Genomic DNA, 18,422 nt, shown 5'->3' with positions numbered 1-18,422 from the left:
TGTAAACCTTCAGTAATTGATTTTGAATTGAGCAAAGTAATATGAAAAAAAGGTACAGAAATGGGCCTTGACTTAATCTTCCTGAGAAAAGGCATTAATCACGGAAGATGATAATTCAAATTGAGGGGCCAATGAGGCATTTCTCTACTTTCAGAAAGTTGGCTCAGGGACATTTCACTCACATTGTCTATAAAGTGGTTACATGCCATGATTATTTGCTGCTTCTAGTTTGGTGAACATTAATTCATAATTCTTATTCTAGTTACTAGAACATGTTAGGTATATAGTCACTAAATTACTTAGCATATTTCTTTGGATACAACATTTAAAATTCTATTTTATTTGGCTAAAACTTGAATGTGAATAAATATGAATGAGTAGTTAGTAGATTGTGTAATGCAAAAATATATAATTTTTATAAAAAAGAAAATTTATTGCTTTTTTTTAGTCTAGATATTTCATGATAAAAATGAATGGAGCTAGTGAGTTAGCTTACTGTGCATACTTTGCAGGTTGAAAACCTAGAATTCTATGCCCAGCACCACTTGTTTTCCTGAAACTTGCTAGAACTAACTCCCAAGTTTAAAGCAAGGAATATCCGTAAAGAACCACCAGACAACCCCCTCCCCCAATAAACCTCAATAAAATGTTGTAAAATGAAATGTAGTAAAGTTTAAGAATATACAGCATTTTGCAAAAGGTATAAGTTAGTGATTACTAAGCTTCAATTGCTTACTAGGAGAAATACTGCTGTCAAATCATCTGTTTATTGTCTCCAAGGAAGTTCATAATGGGAAATCTTTCTTTCTCTTTTGTGTCTCTATATTAGGTAGCCAAACTTTATTCCCATAAGCTATAAATTCTAATAATAAGAAAATCACAATTTTACTAACTTTTCTGTTCTGAATATCACTTGATAATCTCTTAACAGTTCTTATTATGAATGTAATAGTAGCAATAAAACTACACATTATAGTTTCATTAGGAATTGCATGTTTTGTTTCAACCCTCCTGATATTCCTCTTCTGAATTAACTGATAATGATAGCGCTCTAAAATATACAGCATGGAGGTAGGTAACAAAAGAATCTCTGACAAGTAATAGAAGATATTAGATTGGGATTTTAAATTAAATGAGTAAATCAATGAGCCAGAAAACCGACAGGAAAACGGATTTCTCCTCTGCAAGTTTCAGTGGTAGGAGGAGTGAGAATTCACAAAGTAAGGGTTTGAGGTCTGAGCTGGATGAATCTCTGTACCAGACAGCTGAGATAGGACAGAGCAGTTCCAGCCTGGGAAATGGGTTTTAGTTATAGACTTGCCCCATTGCCTTTTAATGGAGTGCATCCAATGTCATTTAGAAAGGACACAATAAATATATATCTATATGTGTATATCTATATATACATATATATATGAAAATTGAAATAAATATAGCAATGTTATAATTTTCTTTGTGTATCTATTTTTCATTGAAGTTCAGAAAAGAAAATACCCAGTTGATGCTCCATTGCAGGCTGAATTTATGATGTTGGGAAATTGCTATATTGTAGGGTCTTATGTGCACAGTCATGTCCTTTTATTTGACAGTACAAGCTCCTACCAGATCAACATGGAACGGCCCTGCTCCACACCTGACAATGTTTGCCACAGCTAGGAAAGAGAAACATGCTTTCACAACATTTGGATAGGCTACAGGGATTCGGGGGGGGGGGGGGGGGAGGAATGAACTAGATGAAAAATTGATGCTGGAAATAAAATCTGGGGTACTTCACATACTAGCAGCACTCTAGCCCTTTGTGTTACTTTCTCTGCTCCCCCAAAGAGGAAAATATTTGAGTTTGACTTCTGTTTTCCTTCTGAGGTTGAGATTGGAAAGTCTTTCTCTGACCAAAAATCTCCTCACTAGTATAGTCCACTTATCTATTTTCTATTATTTTCACCAATCAATATAAATGGCATTATATTTTTAATTTCACATTTCTTTTTTTTACTGATATATAGGGAAGTGATTGACTTTTGCATATTAAACTTGTATCCTGAAATCCTGCTATAATTCTTATCCTAGTTTTTGTTGTTTAATCCTTTGGATTATTTGCAAAGATTATCATGTCACCAATCAACAACTACCTTTCTTCTCATATAGATAAAATTTATTTCTTTCCCTTGTATATTGCATGACAATAATTTGGCATGATTTTGAAAATGAGTGATGAGGGAAGACATTCTTGACTTGTGCCTGATCTTAAAATTTCTAGTACCTCACTGTTAAATACCACTATAGCTTTAAATTTATATTGATGTTTCATATTATATTGGAAAAATATCCTTCTATTTTCACCTACCCACCATTTCCTCACTTTGATAATGTGGCAGATATTCTTCAGATATTCTACATGGTTTCAAGTTTTGTTCTTAAGGATCTGACACCTGCCAACTTGCCTACTTTATCCTCTAAGACTTGCCTCAGCTCACCTGCATGGAAGCTTCTAAGACTCACTTGAATGTGAACCGTTCCACTGTTCCATGGAGTATAAAAGAGAATATTCAAATAATAGTGTCACTCACCAGTTGAGTGAACGAGATAAATCAGCAACTAAGGGATTCTCTTCCTGAGTATAGTCCCAAGAACACATCAACAAGAAACTAACAAAGCAACTACTCAGTTAAGAATTGGAAGCATTGCTCTTTGTTTGAAGACATTATGGCAATATATGTTATCTATTACTATGCAGCAATAGATAATATATGTCAACAGCAGAAATAGTCAAATAGAGGGAAAATAAAACTAATGGTAAGAGAGCTACTTCAATTTCTCACTTTATTTTGTTGAGTGTTTGTGCAGATTCTAAAAATAATTATTTGGACATATTTGGCCTCTTTCTTAGGCAGACCTGCCGATCACAGGTGCAAATCCCCTGTTTTGGAGTACAAGGATAAAAACAAGAAAATTTCAAGTACATATTTTTCAAGTTTCCTGCTGAGTAGAATCTTGAAAACAAATCAATACAAAGACTTTTATTTTATTTTATTCTACTTTAAAACTTTAAACAGGAGAACACTGAAAAGCAATCACCTACTATGTTTAACATCCATCAAATGTTCTCTATTAATATTTTAGATATATTACACTGAGACAAAATATAATAGCAATGATTACACCACCAATAATTTATATTCATTAGATGTCATGCTCTGTGCTAAATAATTTACATGTACCATCTAAATTTATAATCACTATTATCTTCATTTTAATTTTTAAACTATTTTTTATTGAAGTACTGGGATTTACAATACCATTACTCATACTTTTTATGAATGCATCATTCCAATACCACACTCAACATCAGAGAGTTTATTTTTCTCTACCAGTGTCCCAAGGACCCCTTCTACCCCACTCTTATGTAAGCTTAGTCCTGTAGATAAAAACTTTTAGTTCTGATGACTTTGACAATTTGTTGTTCCCTAACTATATTTCTTTCTTTTTTGGAAAAAATCAAAAAGAAGGTCATATTTGAGAGAGACCTCTCTCTTTTAAAAAATTGTGGGGTTGGTAAAACCTACACACATATAGGTGAACAGAGCTAAACTCCTAGAATTCTAGAGAATAATAAATCAATGTATTATCTCCATTTTAGATGTGAAGAAACTGAACTACAGAGAAAGTAGGTAATATATACCATATCATGTTGCTATTTTATTCTATTTATAATTTTTATTGAATCACAGTGAGAATTACAAGTTATTATAAGTTATTCATGATTGAGTCTCCGTTAGATAATGTTCCAACACCCATTCCTTCACCAGTGTACATTTCCCACCACGAATATAGTCCCAGTTTCCCTCCTACCCCCGTCCCCACCTCCTACCTCTGCCTGAAACTTTTCTTTTCTCTCTCTTACTCTCTCATTCATTTTACGCATTATGGTTTGCAATGTAGATACTGATAGGTGATCATGTATATCTCTTTACCTGCTTTCAACACTCAGTTTGTGCCTACAGTGATCATTTCTAATTATTATTGTCATACTGGTCCCTTCTCGATCCTAACTTCCCTTTTACCCCCACACACTGTGGCAAGCTTCCAATCATTGACCATCTTCTTGGCCCCTGTATAGCCTTGGATATTAATCTCATACTATTTTTAAAATATCTATGTAGCTAATTTAGTAAGCAGGGAGAGAACCTTGCCTCTCTGATCAGTAATGTGACCCCATGTGGACTTGGTTGTTGACAGCAGTGACTGCTGAAGCGTTAGCCTGTACTGCACAGACACTTGGAACTGTGACCCCTTTCACACTTGAATAAAGAAATAAATATACAGAATGTTGTATTTACTTGTGACAACACTATTGGAGTCTGGTAAAGATCACAAAATCTCTGGATATTTTCAAATTCTTTGTCACTGTTACTGTCACTGTCCTCCCGTTGTTCATCGATTTGCTCGAGCGGGTCCAGTAACATCTCCATTGTGACAATTGTTACTGTGTTTGGCATATTGAATATGTCATGGGTAGCTTGCCAGCCTTTGCCGTGTGGGGGAGATACTCTCAGTAGCTTGTTGGACTCTCTGAGAGGGATGGAGGAATCGAAGTCGGGTTGGCCATGTTGGCCGCTTGCAAGGCAAATGCCCAACCCACTGTGCTATCACTCCAGCCCAAATTCTTTGTAATCATATTTATTGATTTTTTTAATATGTAAAATAAAGTTTGAAGCCACTTAGTTTTGTTGTGACTCTGAGATAATCACTGTTATTGCAATTATTTAATTTTGGGGGGAGGGTCATGTCCAGCAGTGCTTGGAGGCTACTTTCAATTAATTGCTCAGGAGTCACTCCTATAAGTTCACTAGAAACCATGTGGTGTTGGGGATAAAATTCAGGCTTCCTGAACATAAAGCATATTTACTTAGTCTATTGAGCTATCTCTTGGCCCTATTTTTAAATTTTGTAAAAATTTTCAGTGACATACTTACACATGAGAGATTCACATATACATCTAAAATAGATATATTAATAGATGTGTGCAAATATGAGAAATTATACTTCAGACCTAATTTTATATCCTATTTGTTTTCCTTCACATTATATTATGAACATTGCTCATGCTATAATTTTCTTTATAGTTACGGTTTGCAGACTCTGTGGGGTTCCCTTAACTGATTGGTTCAGTCATTCTATTCTGTTCACCAAAGTTAGAATAAAGAAGAGCCAGGACAAGTTATTTGGAAATACTATTAATTTTTAGTTTCATGTTTTGTCCGTTAGGGCAAGTTCTGATGTTTACTTTGAACTCATTTTGTTTATTACACAGATAGGTTGGATGAAATTTAACAAATTTAAGTGAGAAGACCTGATCTTGAATCCTGCTCTGTCACAATGGTGAAGTAAGCACCCATGGGCATATCATTCTCTCAGTATATCCAATGGATAATAAAATCTGCTTTCCAATAGTGTTGTGAGAAAGAATGGGAGAATGTTGGTGCAGAATTTGCTACATAGAAAATACTTTTTATCAGACTTCAATGTTAATCATCATGTTAATTTCATTTTCCAGATATACTCTTTTTTGTGGGCTGGAGTGATAGCACAGTGGTTGGGAGTTTGCCTTGCACGCAGCCAGCCTGGCCAAGCTGGATTCAATTTCTCTGCCCCTCTCAGAGAGCCCTGCAAGCTACCAAGAGTATTGTGTTTGCACTGCAAAGCCTGGCAAGCTCCACAGTAACAAGTAACACAGTAACATGTCTCACAATGTTACTTGGGCCCACTCCAGCAAATAGATGAACAACGGAGGACAGTGACAGTGACAGTGACAGTGACTCTTTTTTGTAGAGAGACTGGCTAGTTTTCAGGTGACTGTCTCTCTCATAATATCCAGTAAATACAGCTAGTGTGAGTGAAACATGCAGTGTGTGTGTGTGGGGGGAGGGGACTCCTTTTAAAAAGTAAATAGCATAACAACATGAAAGAGCGCTAAATCCCGCTGCCTAGATTAGATTCTGCTTTTGCTACTTAACAGTTTTCTAATTTTTATTAAATTATTTTGCCTTTGTTTTTCTCATCTCTCAAGAAGGGAAAATGTACTTCTTTTGTAAGATTAATTAACAGTACAGTTGATGTGTTTATAATAAGAAATTAGAATTAACTGCTTAATAAATTGTATGCCTTATCATTAAACATCTATTTTTATTTTATTTTATTTTTCACCACCTCACCCTTTTAGTGTCCACTGGGGACAGAGACAGCGCTTTCACCCAGACTTGGGTTTATAAACTCTCAATAGGCTTGTGATATGAACTACATAGGGATAGTAGGGATACTTCTTCATGTCTAACATGATTTCCATGAAGGCCTTGTTCAAGTCCTCAATGGTTATCTGATCAAATGGGATAATGTTCCATCTCCTTCTGGTACTTCTCAATCCCGGCCTTGGAGAGTGCCAGAAACACAGCAGAGCTTTTCATATACTCTTTTTCCTCAGTATTCACCTGAGTAGTGAATTTATCCTCAGGCACAGGGACTTTCAGGACATTGAATATTTTCTCAAGGTCATCGACCATACTGGCCTTCGTCATGTTGGCCTTGTAGTAAGCCCAGTTGATGGCAGGTGGTTTCTCGGGAGATTGGCCAGCATGGAGGAGAGGATCTCATTCCAGTACTTCAGGGAGTTAGCAATGGTCTTCTGATTTCGGGGGATAATTTCCCCAAAGTGACCCGGTCAGTGATTTTCAGAGCAAGTTTTTGCCTGGCTATTTCAAGATTCCTCACTGATTTCAATGGCAGAGAGTCAAACATCTATATTTTTTGCAGCAGTGCCATTCCCTTAATGGCTAAATAATTTTCTAATACCTTATTCTCTGAGGTAAATCCCCATAGCATGCCAGCCCATAACAACCGATACTGGCTTCATAGCTGCTTCCTGTCCCAGCCCTATTTTCTCATGTGTTAATAGATTGTCTTTGCATGACTTAAAGAAGATATATCATTTCATTATTTTCCCTCTTTTTCTAATAATTAAGAAATATTATGATTGAATTTATGTATATTACTTGGTTCCTCTTTATATTTTCTTTCTTTTTTTTTTGTGGAGGCAGAATATACTTGACTATGTCTAGAGCTTACTCCTGGATGATTACTGGCACAGCTCGTGGGATCATATGCAGTACTGGGGATTGAACCAGGGTTGGCCACATGCAAAGCAGATGCTTCAGCACCTGTTCTATCCTATTGATGATTTATTCTCTAAATCTTAGATGATCTATGTCAGTAGTATAACATTTCTCCAAAGATAAGTTTCATGAGCATATCCAAGGATCTTTATTTTCTCTGACTTACTATAATACTTAGGGCTGGAGCCATAGCACAGTGATAGGGCGTTTGCCTTGCACACAGCCAACATGGCCGACTCGAGTTCAATTCCTCCGCCCCTCTCGGAGAGCCCGGCAAGCTACCAAGAGTATCTCGCCCGCATGGCAGAGCCTGGCAAGCTACCCGTGTCCTACTTGATACGCCAAAGACAGTAATAACAAGTCTCATGATGAAGAAGTTACTGGGCCCACTCGAGCAAATTGATGAACAACGGGAGGACCGTGACTATATTACTTCGACACAATATGTTTATAATTACACACACTTATGTAGTTTAAATGTACATACAAAACTGCATATATGTATATTATTATCCACATATATATTCATTTATATTCTTATTTGAAATTTGATGAAATTGCTCAGGTTTCTTCACCCATATGCTTCTGGCTCTTGTTTGTTTGCAAAATTCTTGTTCAGTGCTTCATTAACTAGAATTCACAAACATCAATTTCCTCATGTGTATTTTCAGGGATATTTTGCATTTATGAATATCTAAAATCTTATACTTTCATTTCAGTAGTATTCAGAAACAGTGACATATTGAAGGTGTTACTTCAAATTCTTTTGTCCCACTGAGAGGTGCAGTCTAGTTATGCTTCCCTTGAATCTGGATTGACTTTAGTGCTTTGTTTGACATCTTGAGTCTTAGAGGAGAACATACAAAACCTTCACCTCTTAGGGAGACATAAGCTGCCTTTAAGAAGTCTGTCAAGCCTATTCTGTTCTCCAAGGTTAACTCATGTAGTCCTTTTCTTTGACAGTCTCAAAGAAACCCAGCCATCAAACACCTCTGAAAAATAGCAGATGTGAATAAGGCTGGCAGAAAGACCCCAGAGTAGCCCATTCACAAGCAGAATACAACAAATAGAAGAATCACTCACTTATATGAATATATAAGCAATAATATCACAAAACTTTTTTTAAAAGATCATTGTTTAATTTGGAACTTAGTAGGCAGAAATTAAAAAAAAAACAGGTGAATAGTGACCACTTATTTCAATTCCTCTTGAATGAGATTCACACACATTTTTTCTATAAGCAAGCAGTTAAATGTTTTAGGCTCTGAGAAAGAGGTGCAAAACATACATTTAGGTTGTATATTGAAAGCTTAATTTACAAAAACAATAGTAAACTATTTAGCTGTAGATTATAGTTTGCTGACCAAGTATTGCCATAGTTCAGCATTTGATATATTTTTTCACTTAATATTCATGTTGGTGCCATGTGATACTGCTTTAAATGTATATTATTGAGACAGAACATAAATGATGTCTGATGATGTACAAGGATAAAATATAAATAAACCTTACATGATTTATGTCATGTCAGGAGAAAGTGTTAGGACAATGATTGGATACAAGAATTTAAATGAATCTGCACCATAGAAAATTTTTTCCTATTCACATGATTCAGTTTCAATAAACCAACATTATCTGTAACACTTATGTTGGTATTAGATATGTAAGTCTGACTTTGGCAGATTATTACCATTTAATGTCATCGAAGTTATTATATAGCTATGTGAAATGTACAAGCATGCAGAGATTTTTCTAGGCTTATTTGAGCACATCACAGTCTTGTCATCACTGTATCCCTTTATTATTCTCTCCATTCTGAGAAGTTTTTAGCTTTTGAAGTTTGCTATATTCTTTACTGTAGTTTTGTCACTTTGGGCACAGATCTTAGACACTGCCATTTCTGTTATTTTAATTTATATATTCCACTTATTATTTTAAGGATATACACACCATCCCAGATAATTTCCTTATGTAGTAACCTTTGCTATGTAATAATAGTAATTCACAGGCTTGAGATATTAGAATATATGTAAAAGGTAAAGGCCCTCCCGTTGATGGTCCATTTGCTCAAGCGGGCCCAGTAACGTCTCCATTGGAGACTTTGTTGTTACTGTGTCTGGCATATCAAATACTCTCGGTAGCTTGCCAGGCTCTCCGAGAGGGGCGGAGGAATCAAACTCGGGTCGGCCATGTTGGCCGCGTGTAAGGCGAACGCCCTACCCGCTGTGCTATCACTCCAGCCCACAGCGGGTAGGGCGTTCGCCTTACAACCAGCCAACATGGCCGATCCGAGTTCGATTCCACCGCCCCTCTCGGAGAGCCTGGCAAGCTACCGAGAGTATTCGATATGCCAGACACAGTAACAACAAAGTCTCCAATGGAGACGTTACTGGGCCCACTCGAGCAAATCAGAATATATGTGTACACATATAAATTATTCTATCAATCTCTGTCTTATTTTTGTATGTATACATAGGAACTTAGGCAAAAATGGGTTTTTGGTTACTCTATTTAAAATTTTTTTTTGGTGGCATACCCAGCAGTGGGTTGGAGTAATAGATAGCACAGTGGGTAGGGCATTTGCCTTGCATGCAGCCGACCTGACCGACCCAGGTTCGATTCCTCCACCCCTCTCCGAGAGCCTGGAAAGCTACCGAGAGTATCTTGCCCGCATGGCAAAGCCTGGCCAGCTACCCATGACGTATTGGATATGCCAAACACAGTAACAAGTTTCACAATAGAGACGTTACTGGGCCTGCTCGAGCAAATCGATGAACAATGGGAGGACAGTGATAGTGACCCAGCAGTGCTCATACTTTGGGCCCTGAGCTCAGAGGTCACTCCTGGTGAACTCAAGGTACTACATGAGGGACTAAGAATCAAATCTGACTCATCAGTAAGAAAGGCAAGTGCCCTACCCATAGTATCGTCACTCTGGTCCTGTATCTTTAATTTTTTGAGAAATTGCCAAACTGTTTTCTAAGCTAAAATACCATTTTATATTTATTTCTACCAGCAATGATTGAGATTACCAGATGGTTCACATATAGAGTTCAAAGTAATTAATCCCATTTTAAATTTAAAGCAAATTATCTCATGCTTATTCTTGGAAATCCCACTATTACTTCCTCCCCCTCCCCTATGCCCTCATCTCTCACATTTTGCTTTTATTTTTTAAAATATTTATTTATTTATTTATTTATTTTGAATACCCATCCCTCCACCAGTGACCATTTCCCACCACCACGGATCCCAGTATCCCTCCCACCCCCCATACCCCCATCCCACCCTGCCTCTGTGGCAGGGCATTCCCTTTTGTTCTCTCTCCCCTATTGGGTGTTGTGATTTGTAAAAGAGTTAAGCCTGATTTTCAGGGAGAAACGTTGGATTATTTAACTTTCCATTGATCACTTTGTATATAAGGAGATGTCGTGTGGTTGCTTATGCGGCCGCGCGGTATGGAGTAAAAGTCCTGGTTCCCGCATGCTCAAGCTGTGCTTGTAGAGGCTCATGGTCACCGGGGTTCCATCTGGAGGAGGCGGGATGCGGTACCTACCCCATCTGGGACTTCCCGGTGATCTTGGCTCTGTTTGGGACCTGGAGCATTCTCCGGGAGCTGTGGAGCTTCCCAGGGGCCTTTCTTCTCTGTTGCTGTGTGCTGTAAAGATGGCGCTGGGGGGTAGGTAGTGGGCGTGACTTCCAGAATCAGAGGTTACCTGGGAGCCGGGGCAGTCCTGGACATTTTGTTTTTAAAATATATCAGAGTGGGGTATATTTTTATTTCTTTTCTTTCTATTTAAGCAGCACTGTGTTGAAGTATATGTTTCAAGTATAAGACATTATAAATCAACATCTGTATATTATGATCTGCACAAAAAGCTAACCTTCTGTTCAGCACCATAAATTGGTCTCTCAGCTTGATGTAATTTTCCTACTCCTATACCCCTTCTGCTCTGATTTTCTTTTATTTATTTATTTAAAAAATTTTTCAGGTGTATAAAACAAAGCTCACGGAAGACCTCTTATAGTTTAACCACTGATGTACCTAAAGCAGCACACGTGTGTTTGGTTTTAACATACTTGCTTGTGTTCTCTTATATACATTCTCCGTCCCTCTCAGAGAGTCTGGCATGCTACCAAGAGTATCCTGCCAGCATGGCAGAGCCTGGCAAGCTCCCCATGGTGTATTTGATATGTCAAAAACAGTAACAATAATGGGTCCTATTCCCCTGACCTTGAAAGAGCCTCCAGTATGGCACCATCGGGAAGGATGAGTAAGGAGAGGATTCTAAAATCTCAGGGTTGGGACAAATGGAGACATTACTGGAGCCCACTCAAGCAAGTCAATGAACAACAGGATGACAGTGATACAGTGATACAGTGAATTTTCAGGTCTATTTCAGAATATTTTAACACATGTATATGCTATTTTATGACACTACCCAAAGTCTGGTTTTCATACAAGACCAAACAAGTGACTCCCTTTCATCTTTATGCCCCTCCACTTTCCCTCTGGTAACTGCTATTCCACTTATACAATCTAAAAGTTTGTTTTTGTTTTATTTTGTTTTCTTACTTTGCTTCTTCCTACATCCCCCAGAAATCATTTTATATTTTAGAAATTGCTTTCCTAGAAAAAGCTTTTTCTTCCACATGAGTGAAATTGCACAATATTTGACTTTCCCCATCTGACAGTTCACTTAGCACAATCTTTTCAAATTCAACCCATGTTGCTGAAAATGGTAGTATTCCATTTTTCTTTATATTGTGTACATATGCCATATCTTTTTGTTTGTTTGTTTTATGCATTTTTACTTTTTGGGTCACACTTGGCGATGCTTAGGGGTTAGTCCTGACTCAGGAATTAATTCTGGAAGTGCTCTGGGGACCATATAGGATGCTGCGGATCAAACCTGGGTTGCCATGTGCAAAGCAATTTCCCTACCCACTGTGGAAATTCCCTATTCTGGCCCCTATACCACATCTTTATCATTATTAATGATGAACATTTAGCTTGTTTCCATATAGGAATGGACAATATCAAATTATGACGAATCCTTAGTCTTTGACTACAGAACTGAGAGTACCAAGCAGCAAGGGGAATTGGTGGGGGTAGAAAAGAAGAAGCCATAAGGATAGTATAGGGGTGTATTGGACACTTTGGTACTGATGAAGGTAAAGTAACTGTACATCAAACCCCATTATAACCGTTTTGCACAAATTAAAATGTACCTCTATGTTCACTGCAGCATCTTTCTTTTACCGTTACAGAGATCACAGTATTTCTTGCATAGAAAATTTTGTGAGCATCTGATTGTCTGTCCTCCCGTAAGTGAGCATCAATTCCCTTAATTTTTGTTTTTAGTACATGCTCTTTTAGATTCCTTCAAAGATGAGTGATGACCTGGCTGAGTACATTATTTAGTTGGTAGTAATTTCCATACAATGCTTTGAACATATCATACTATTGCTTCTGGTCAATAGAGTTTCAGTTGCTAATTTTGTAGTGAGTCCTATGGTAATTTTATATGTGTTTTGGTTTGTCTCTTGTTGCTTTCAATAGTCTAGCTATATCTTTGATTTTTCATTTAAATTACAGAGTGTTTCGCATGTCGATTTGCATTTATTTCGTTGGGAATCCTTGGGCTTTCTGGTTTTACATATGTGTCTCCTTGCTTGGTTTGGGGAATTTCTGGGCTATTATTTCTTTAACAAAAAATTCTGTCCATTTTTTCTCTCTTATTTTTTTAATTTTTTTATTTTATAAATTAGTTCACAATATTTCCTCACATTTAATATTCAAACACCAATCCCACCACCATTACACCTTCCCACCACCATATTTTGGCTGTTTCTATCCTGAACCCCAATCCCTGCCCCAAAGCAGAACTGAAATAATTTATTTTGTATTGTTTGTTATGAAAAAACTGCTGAAAATGTTAGAAGTTGAGCCTTGTGTGCATATATATACATATATATATATTATGTGTAAAAAACTATTTTCCTCTAAGATTGGTTGCCTCCTACTTTGAACTCCATCAAATGTGGTGTGGTACTCTTGAAGTATGGGTAGGGTGTGTGGTATGAAGTGTTGCATGGCCATGAATGTGGCAGTGCAGTTCAGTAACAGGTTCACACATGGGTGAGGCTCAGTATGAACATGTGGAGAGTGACTGTGAACATGGCAGCGGTTGAGTTCTGGAGGTTTTTGGCTGCTGGGGCTGGATCCCTTGGGATGGGGAGGGCTTGCACCTGCCCCCCTCTGGGGTGCCCCAAGCTGGGGTCTGGCCTCCCCTCTTCTTATGAAAACTCTGGTTGATAATGTTATTTATATTGATGTTCCATGAATAGTCTATGTTACTCTTACGTTTTAAATTCTTTTTTTCTTTTACTTTCTTTTTTTAAAAAATTATTTCTTAACCCTCGAGCTCATTAACTCAATCTTAACTTTTTGTCACTATGCTTTTATTTAAGTTCTTTTATTTCAGTTTTTTAGATGAAACACTGTACTATTTAGATCAGTAATTTATGCTTGGATTTTCCCCATACCTTCTCTGTCCTTGTTCAAGTTCTGTTCCACTGACTTTCTCACTTCAGGGAGCATCATTGGGATGGTTGTCTGATGCAACCACTAGAGAGTTTAGAAAGCCTTGATATGCTTGGTTCTTCAGAGGTTTTTATCTTTGTATTTCACTGGAAGTGAAATTTTTTTCCTTTATTCTTTACACCTGTGCTGTTATTTGTGAGGATCGGTGTTTGGACAGGTATGGATGATAATCAGAGGTTTGCGATGATAAATTTCTGGTAGTTTCTATGGGTCTAAATGATTGCTAGGAAATTATGATCACATGTGCCCTGCAACAAATTAACTTGCAAAGACCAAGCTGATCTTGGTGGTGACCCATGGTTCACAGCTGCTACTGCCCAGTAGAGGCTACAGTGTCTATAGGCAAGACTGTCTGTACTGAGCAGTGACTTGAGATTTTCAGTCATTAATGCCCAACAGAAGCTGTGGCACTAAGAAGAATTCTGTGACAACTAGGAGACTGTCCACATTTGGCAGTGCTAGTGCCAAGGTCACAGAAGCATCTGTTGTGGCAAGATTTCAAGTACTGATCAAGATAAATAACCCCTTGTATGGCAGGCCTAGGCTACAACCAATAAGCACAATCACAATTGTCTTGGTGCAGTTATGCACCCTGTTTGAGCAATAATGGATAATGACCAGGAGTTGAGCTCTCAAGTGTAAACATCAAGCTTGAATAAGTCTAAAAGAGGGGAAGCAGCATTCAAAATTGCTGCTTCCTGGCTGCTCTTGTTTTGCAAGTTTTAGCTGTTGTAGTAGACAGTGACCAGCCACAAGTGCCCAGGAGACATTTTGTACCAAGTTTATACAGGGCTAGGGAACAACCTGGATTCAAGGTTGTGAGTATCAGGGGTCACAGAAAAACCAGTTTCTAACAGACCTGGATGGTAAAGTCCAAGAGTTGCTAGTGATTCCAAGGGGGCAGCTCTGTACCAATGTTGAGGAAACCTGGGGTTAATCTGGGGTTTAAGATAAGTGGTGCTGAGAGGCAAATGTGCACAGTAAAATCAAGAAGACCTGAAGAGTTCAAAATAAAGACCTCTCTAGTAAGGTCATGCATGGCTGGAAAACATTTGTGGGTGGTGGGCTTAAGAAGAGATTGGGCTTCGGTTATACAACATGCCCTCAGTGGTTGATGAAGACAACCTAGACTGAGGCTTCTCTAACCATTTACAGTTGGGATGGGGGGGCTGCAGGATGATTTTTGACTGTAGTTATGAAATCTCCTTGGTAGCCACAGCTATGGACTTAGGAGGGAGCAGATCTGTTTACCAGTTTAAAAAAGTATTTCTCAGCAACCAGGCTAGCTATTAGCTATTAGCTGGTATTCACCAAGGTATTTGCTTGTCAAAGATGTTCCTAAAAAGAGAGAGGCAAAATGGTATACACAAGCTAAGTTAGGGGAGCTCACCAAAATTCTGTCTGCTGGCTATTCCTTACAATGGGAACTGGAAATTCATTTGGGTGTCTGAAAGTAAGGTTGCGAGATATTACCAAAATGGTGCCTGCTGGTGTCTATTACTATGGAAACTGGGGATAAAATACTGCATCCACCTACAACATTGGAAGAGGATACCATCTTTAGCCCATATGATTCATTTATATCCTGCAGGGCTATTCCTTTTTCTTTCTTTCTTTCTTTCTTTCTTTCTTTCTTTCTTTCTTTCTTTCTTTCTTTCTTTCTTTCTTTCTTCCTTCCTTCCTTCCTTCCTTCCTTCCTTCTTTCTTTCTTTCTTTCTTTCTTTCTTTTTTTTTTGCTTTCTGGGTCACATCCAGTGATACTCAGAGGTTACTGCTGGCTCTGCACTCAAGAATTTCTAGTGATGCTCGGGGAACCATATGGTAGGCCGAGATTGAACCTGAGTTGACTGTGTGCAAGGCAAACTCCCTACTAGCTGTACTATAGCTCCGCCCCCTGTATCCTACAGTTTTTTTTCCCTCCCATCTTAGTGTAGATATAGGATGATAGAATTGGTGGTTTAGGGCATTCAGAGTAATCATCTCTGCACGGCAAATCTCTGTATCTTAGAATTCTCTTCCCATTGGAAGTTTATAGCTTCATTCCATGTTTCTTAATAAGGGTGTCCTTTTGACTCCAAATCTATCTTAAAACATTCCTATTCCTTGTTAATTAGGGTCTCAGTTAAATTTCTATAATTAATCAGTGTTTTGGTGTAGATTTTTGTAATGATATCAATTCAGTCAACTTTACCTACTATTCTTGTAGACTCTCTTGGACATGGTTTTGCTGGTGCTGGGAGAGAAATAAATGGACATTTTAAAAATGAATGATTTTCTACTATGTGTTTAAAAGAAAATACAATAGAATAACGTAAGAGAAAGTAGAAAATACTTCAGTCACATAATTTTGAAATTATACCAGAGATATATTTAGAAATTCAACTCCAATAGTAAGGATTAAAAAAAAAGCAAGAATAAACTAATGAGGCTGCATGAAACTTAAATCCTCATGCGCGGTTAAAAAAAAAAAAGTACCACAAAACCAAAAAGGTTATCTAGAAATTGGGAGAAGAAAACTGTACATTATACAGCTTGCAAGCAGTTGATATTTAAAATATATAAAGAACTCACCCAACTTAAGAATAAAAAGAAAAAATTATCATATCAAAACAAGGGAAAAAGACTTTGATAGGCACTTCTCTATACAGCTGGTCCACAGAAATATAAAAAGGTATTCAGTATCACCTATGATTAGAGGAATAAAAATCAAACTAGTATGAGATATTACTTCAGACCAGAGAGAATGGCCTATATATTAAAAATATTGAAAACGATGGTGAAGATACAGAAAGAAACATTGATACATTCTCAGCTGGATTTTGAATTGGTATGGCTCTATTAAAAAATGGTATGAACATACCTTTAAAAATAAAAAGGGAAATATTATATGATCCAGTAATAATATTCCAAGATATTTATCTAAATGACATTATGAAACTCATTCAGATATTTTTACCCTTATTTTCATAGCAGATTTATTGAAAAAAGTCCAGAACACGAAATCAACCTCATGCTTTCTGGGAAAAATGGATGCATTTTGAGATTACTATGTTATGTAAAGTAAGGAAGGAAGTAAAAGACAATTACTGGTGGATTTCATTGATATGTGTGAAATACAAATTTCAGTGGCTTGTCAAAAGACAATTAAATGAATCTCTAGACTTGGTGAAAAGGATGACAGCCACTGGAGAGAAAACCAAGTAGCAGTGCAGAAGATGAAGGATGATAATTTTGTGAAATGATATTGGAACTTTGGTGGTAACTTAGATAAGTCTCATATATACAAAGAAGTATAAAGTTATATCTCTGAAATTTTGTTTTAAACCTAGTGATAAATCAAATAAAACTAAAATATGTAATTAAGTTACATATTTTATACATACCTCCTACTTAGTTGAAGTGAGAGTTGTCCAAGATGTCATTGCTTGGTCTCTTGTCTTGGAGATCTTGAGCTATATCTTAAATGCCTCCAGTGATACCATGGTAGTTCCATCACTACTAATTCTTCATCATCTGACCTCACATACAGAGGCTATCTGATAGCTGGGTGTCTTCCTGTAGTTTTTTCAGTGCTTTCTTGGATTTACTCAAACCAGTTTTGAAGATGAGAATAAGAACGTTCAAAAGTTCCCTCCCTGATCTCTTTATGCCAAAATGATTTTTTAAATATTCAAGAGGTATGTTACTGTTCTAATCCTTCTTCCTCTGCCAGTAAGTCAGCAATGACAGAGGTGCATTTTCCATAAGCACTGATGTTTTGGTTTACATTAACTTTTGTGATCAGCTTCCCAGCTGCTGTCTCATTCTCTATGTTAAATATTATTTATTTCTCTGGTATGATAAAATTTAGTTTGGAGAGTGGCTGGAAATAAAGTTTATGGACTGTCAACTATCGCTGTCAGCTTTCTCTGTACTGTATCATAGGCTGTCTTTGCAATGGTTTGTGACAGAAAGCTTGCTTCTAATAACAAAATAAAAATTATACTTGACTGACATATATAGTGAAGACACACTTTACTTTCTGAATGTTTATAGAACTAAAAAAGTCGGGTCTTCTGTTGAGCCATACATTTAAAAGCACATTGAAAGATATTCAAGTATCACTATTCTCCTAATCTAAATCTGTAGTATATTTATTGGGGAATATTTGAAAACTGAAGCAGTTTTCAAATCTCAGGCAGGAACTACTTTGTTTGATGTTTTGATTTGAGACTGCATCAGGTGGTCCTTAGAACCTGGGTCAGCTGCATGCAAGGCAAGAGCCCCATACACTCCACTGTCTCTCTCATCCAAAGATAACTACTTTAAAAAAAAAACTAATTCAATTATTCCTTTTATGGGTTTTGAATGATAACAAGACTGAGCCTGTCATTTCCTGACTGTGTGACTGTAGACTGATGAATTAACCTCTCTATTTCCCACTTCCTTGGGGCTAATAAGTCAACCTTAAAGGTGATTTTGTGAGGAGTCCAGAGACACAAAGGGCTGGAGCAATAGCACAGCAGGTAGGGCATCTGTATTGCAAGCAGCTGACCCAGGTTCGATTCCTCCGCCCCTCTCGGAGAGCCTGGCAAGCTACAGAGAGTATCTCGCTAGCACAGCAAAGCCTGGCAAGCTACCCATGACGTATTCAATATGCCAAAAACAGT

General features: G+C 37.4%; 1 pseudogene; it reads right to left on the bottom strand.

Moving 5' to 3' along the window:
* Positions 1 to 6,247: 6,247 nt before the first annotated feature.
* On the bottom strand, positions 6,248 to 6,792 carry LOC130037376 (ATP synthase subunit d, mitochondrial-like; annotated as a pseudogene).
* Between the last annotated feature and the right edge of the window lie 11,630 nt (positions 6,793 to 18,422).

This window comes from Sorex fumeus, unplaced genomic scaffold (genome assembly GCF_029834395.1).
Source record: "Sorex fumeus unplaced genomic scaffold, SorFum_2.1 ptg000006l, whole genome shotgun sequence".
In the NCBI taxonomy this organism is placed as follows: Eukaryota; Metazoa; Chordata; class Mammalia; order Eulipotyphla; family Soricidae; genus Sorex; species Sorex fumeus.
This window is presented reverse-complemented; position numbering and strand designations above follow the sequence as displayed.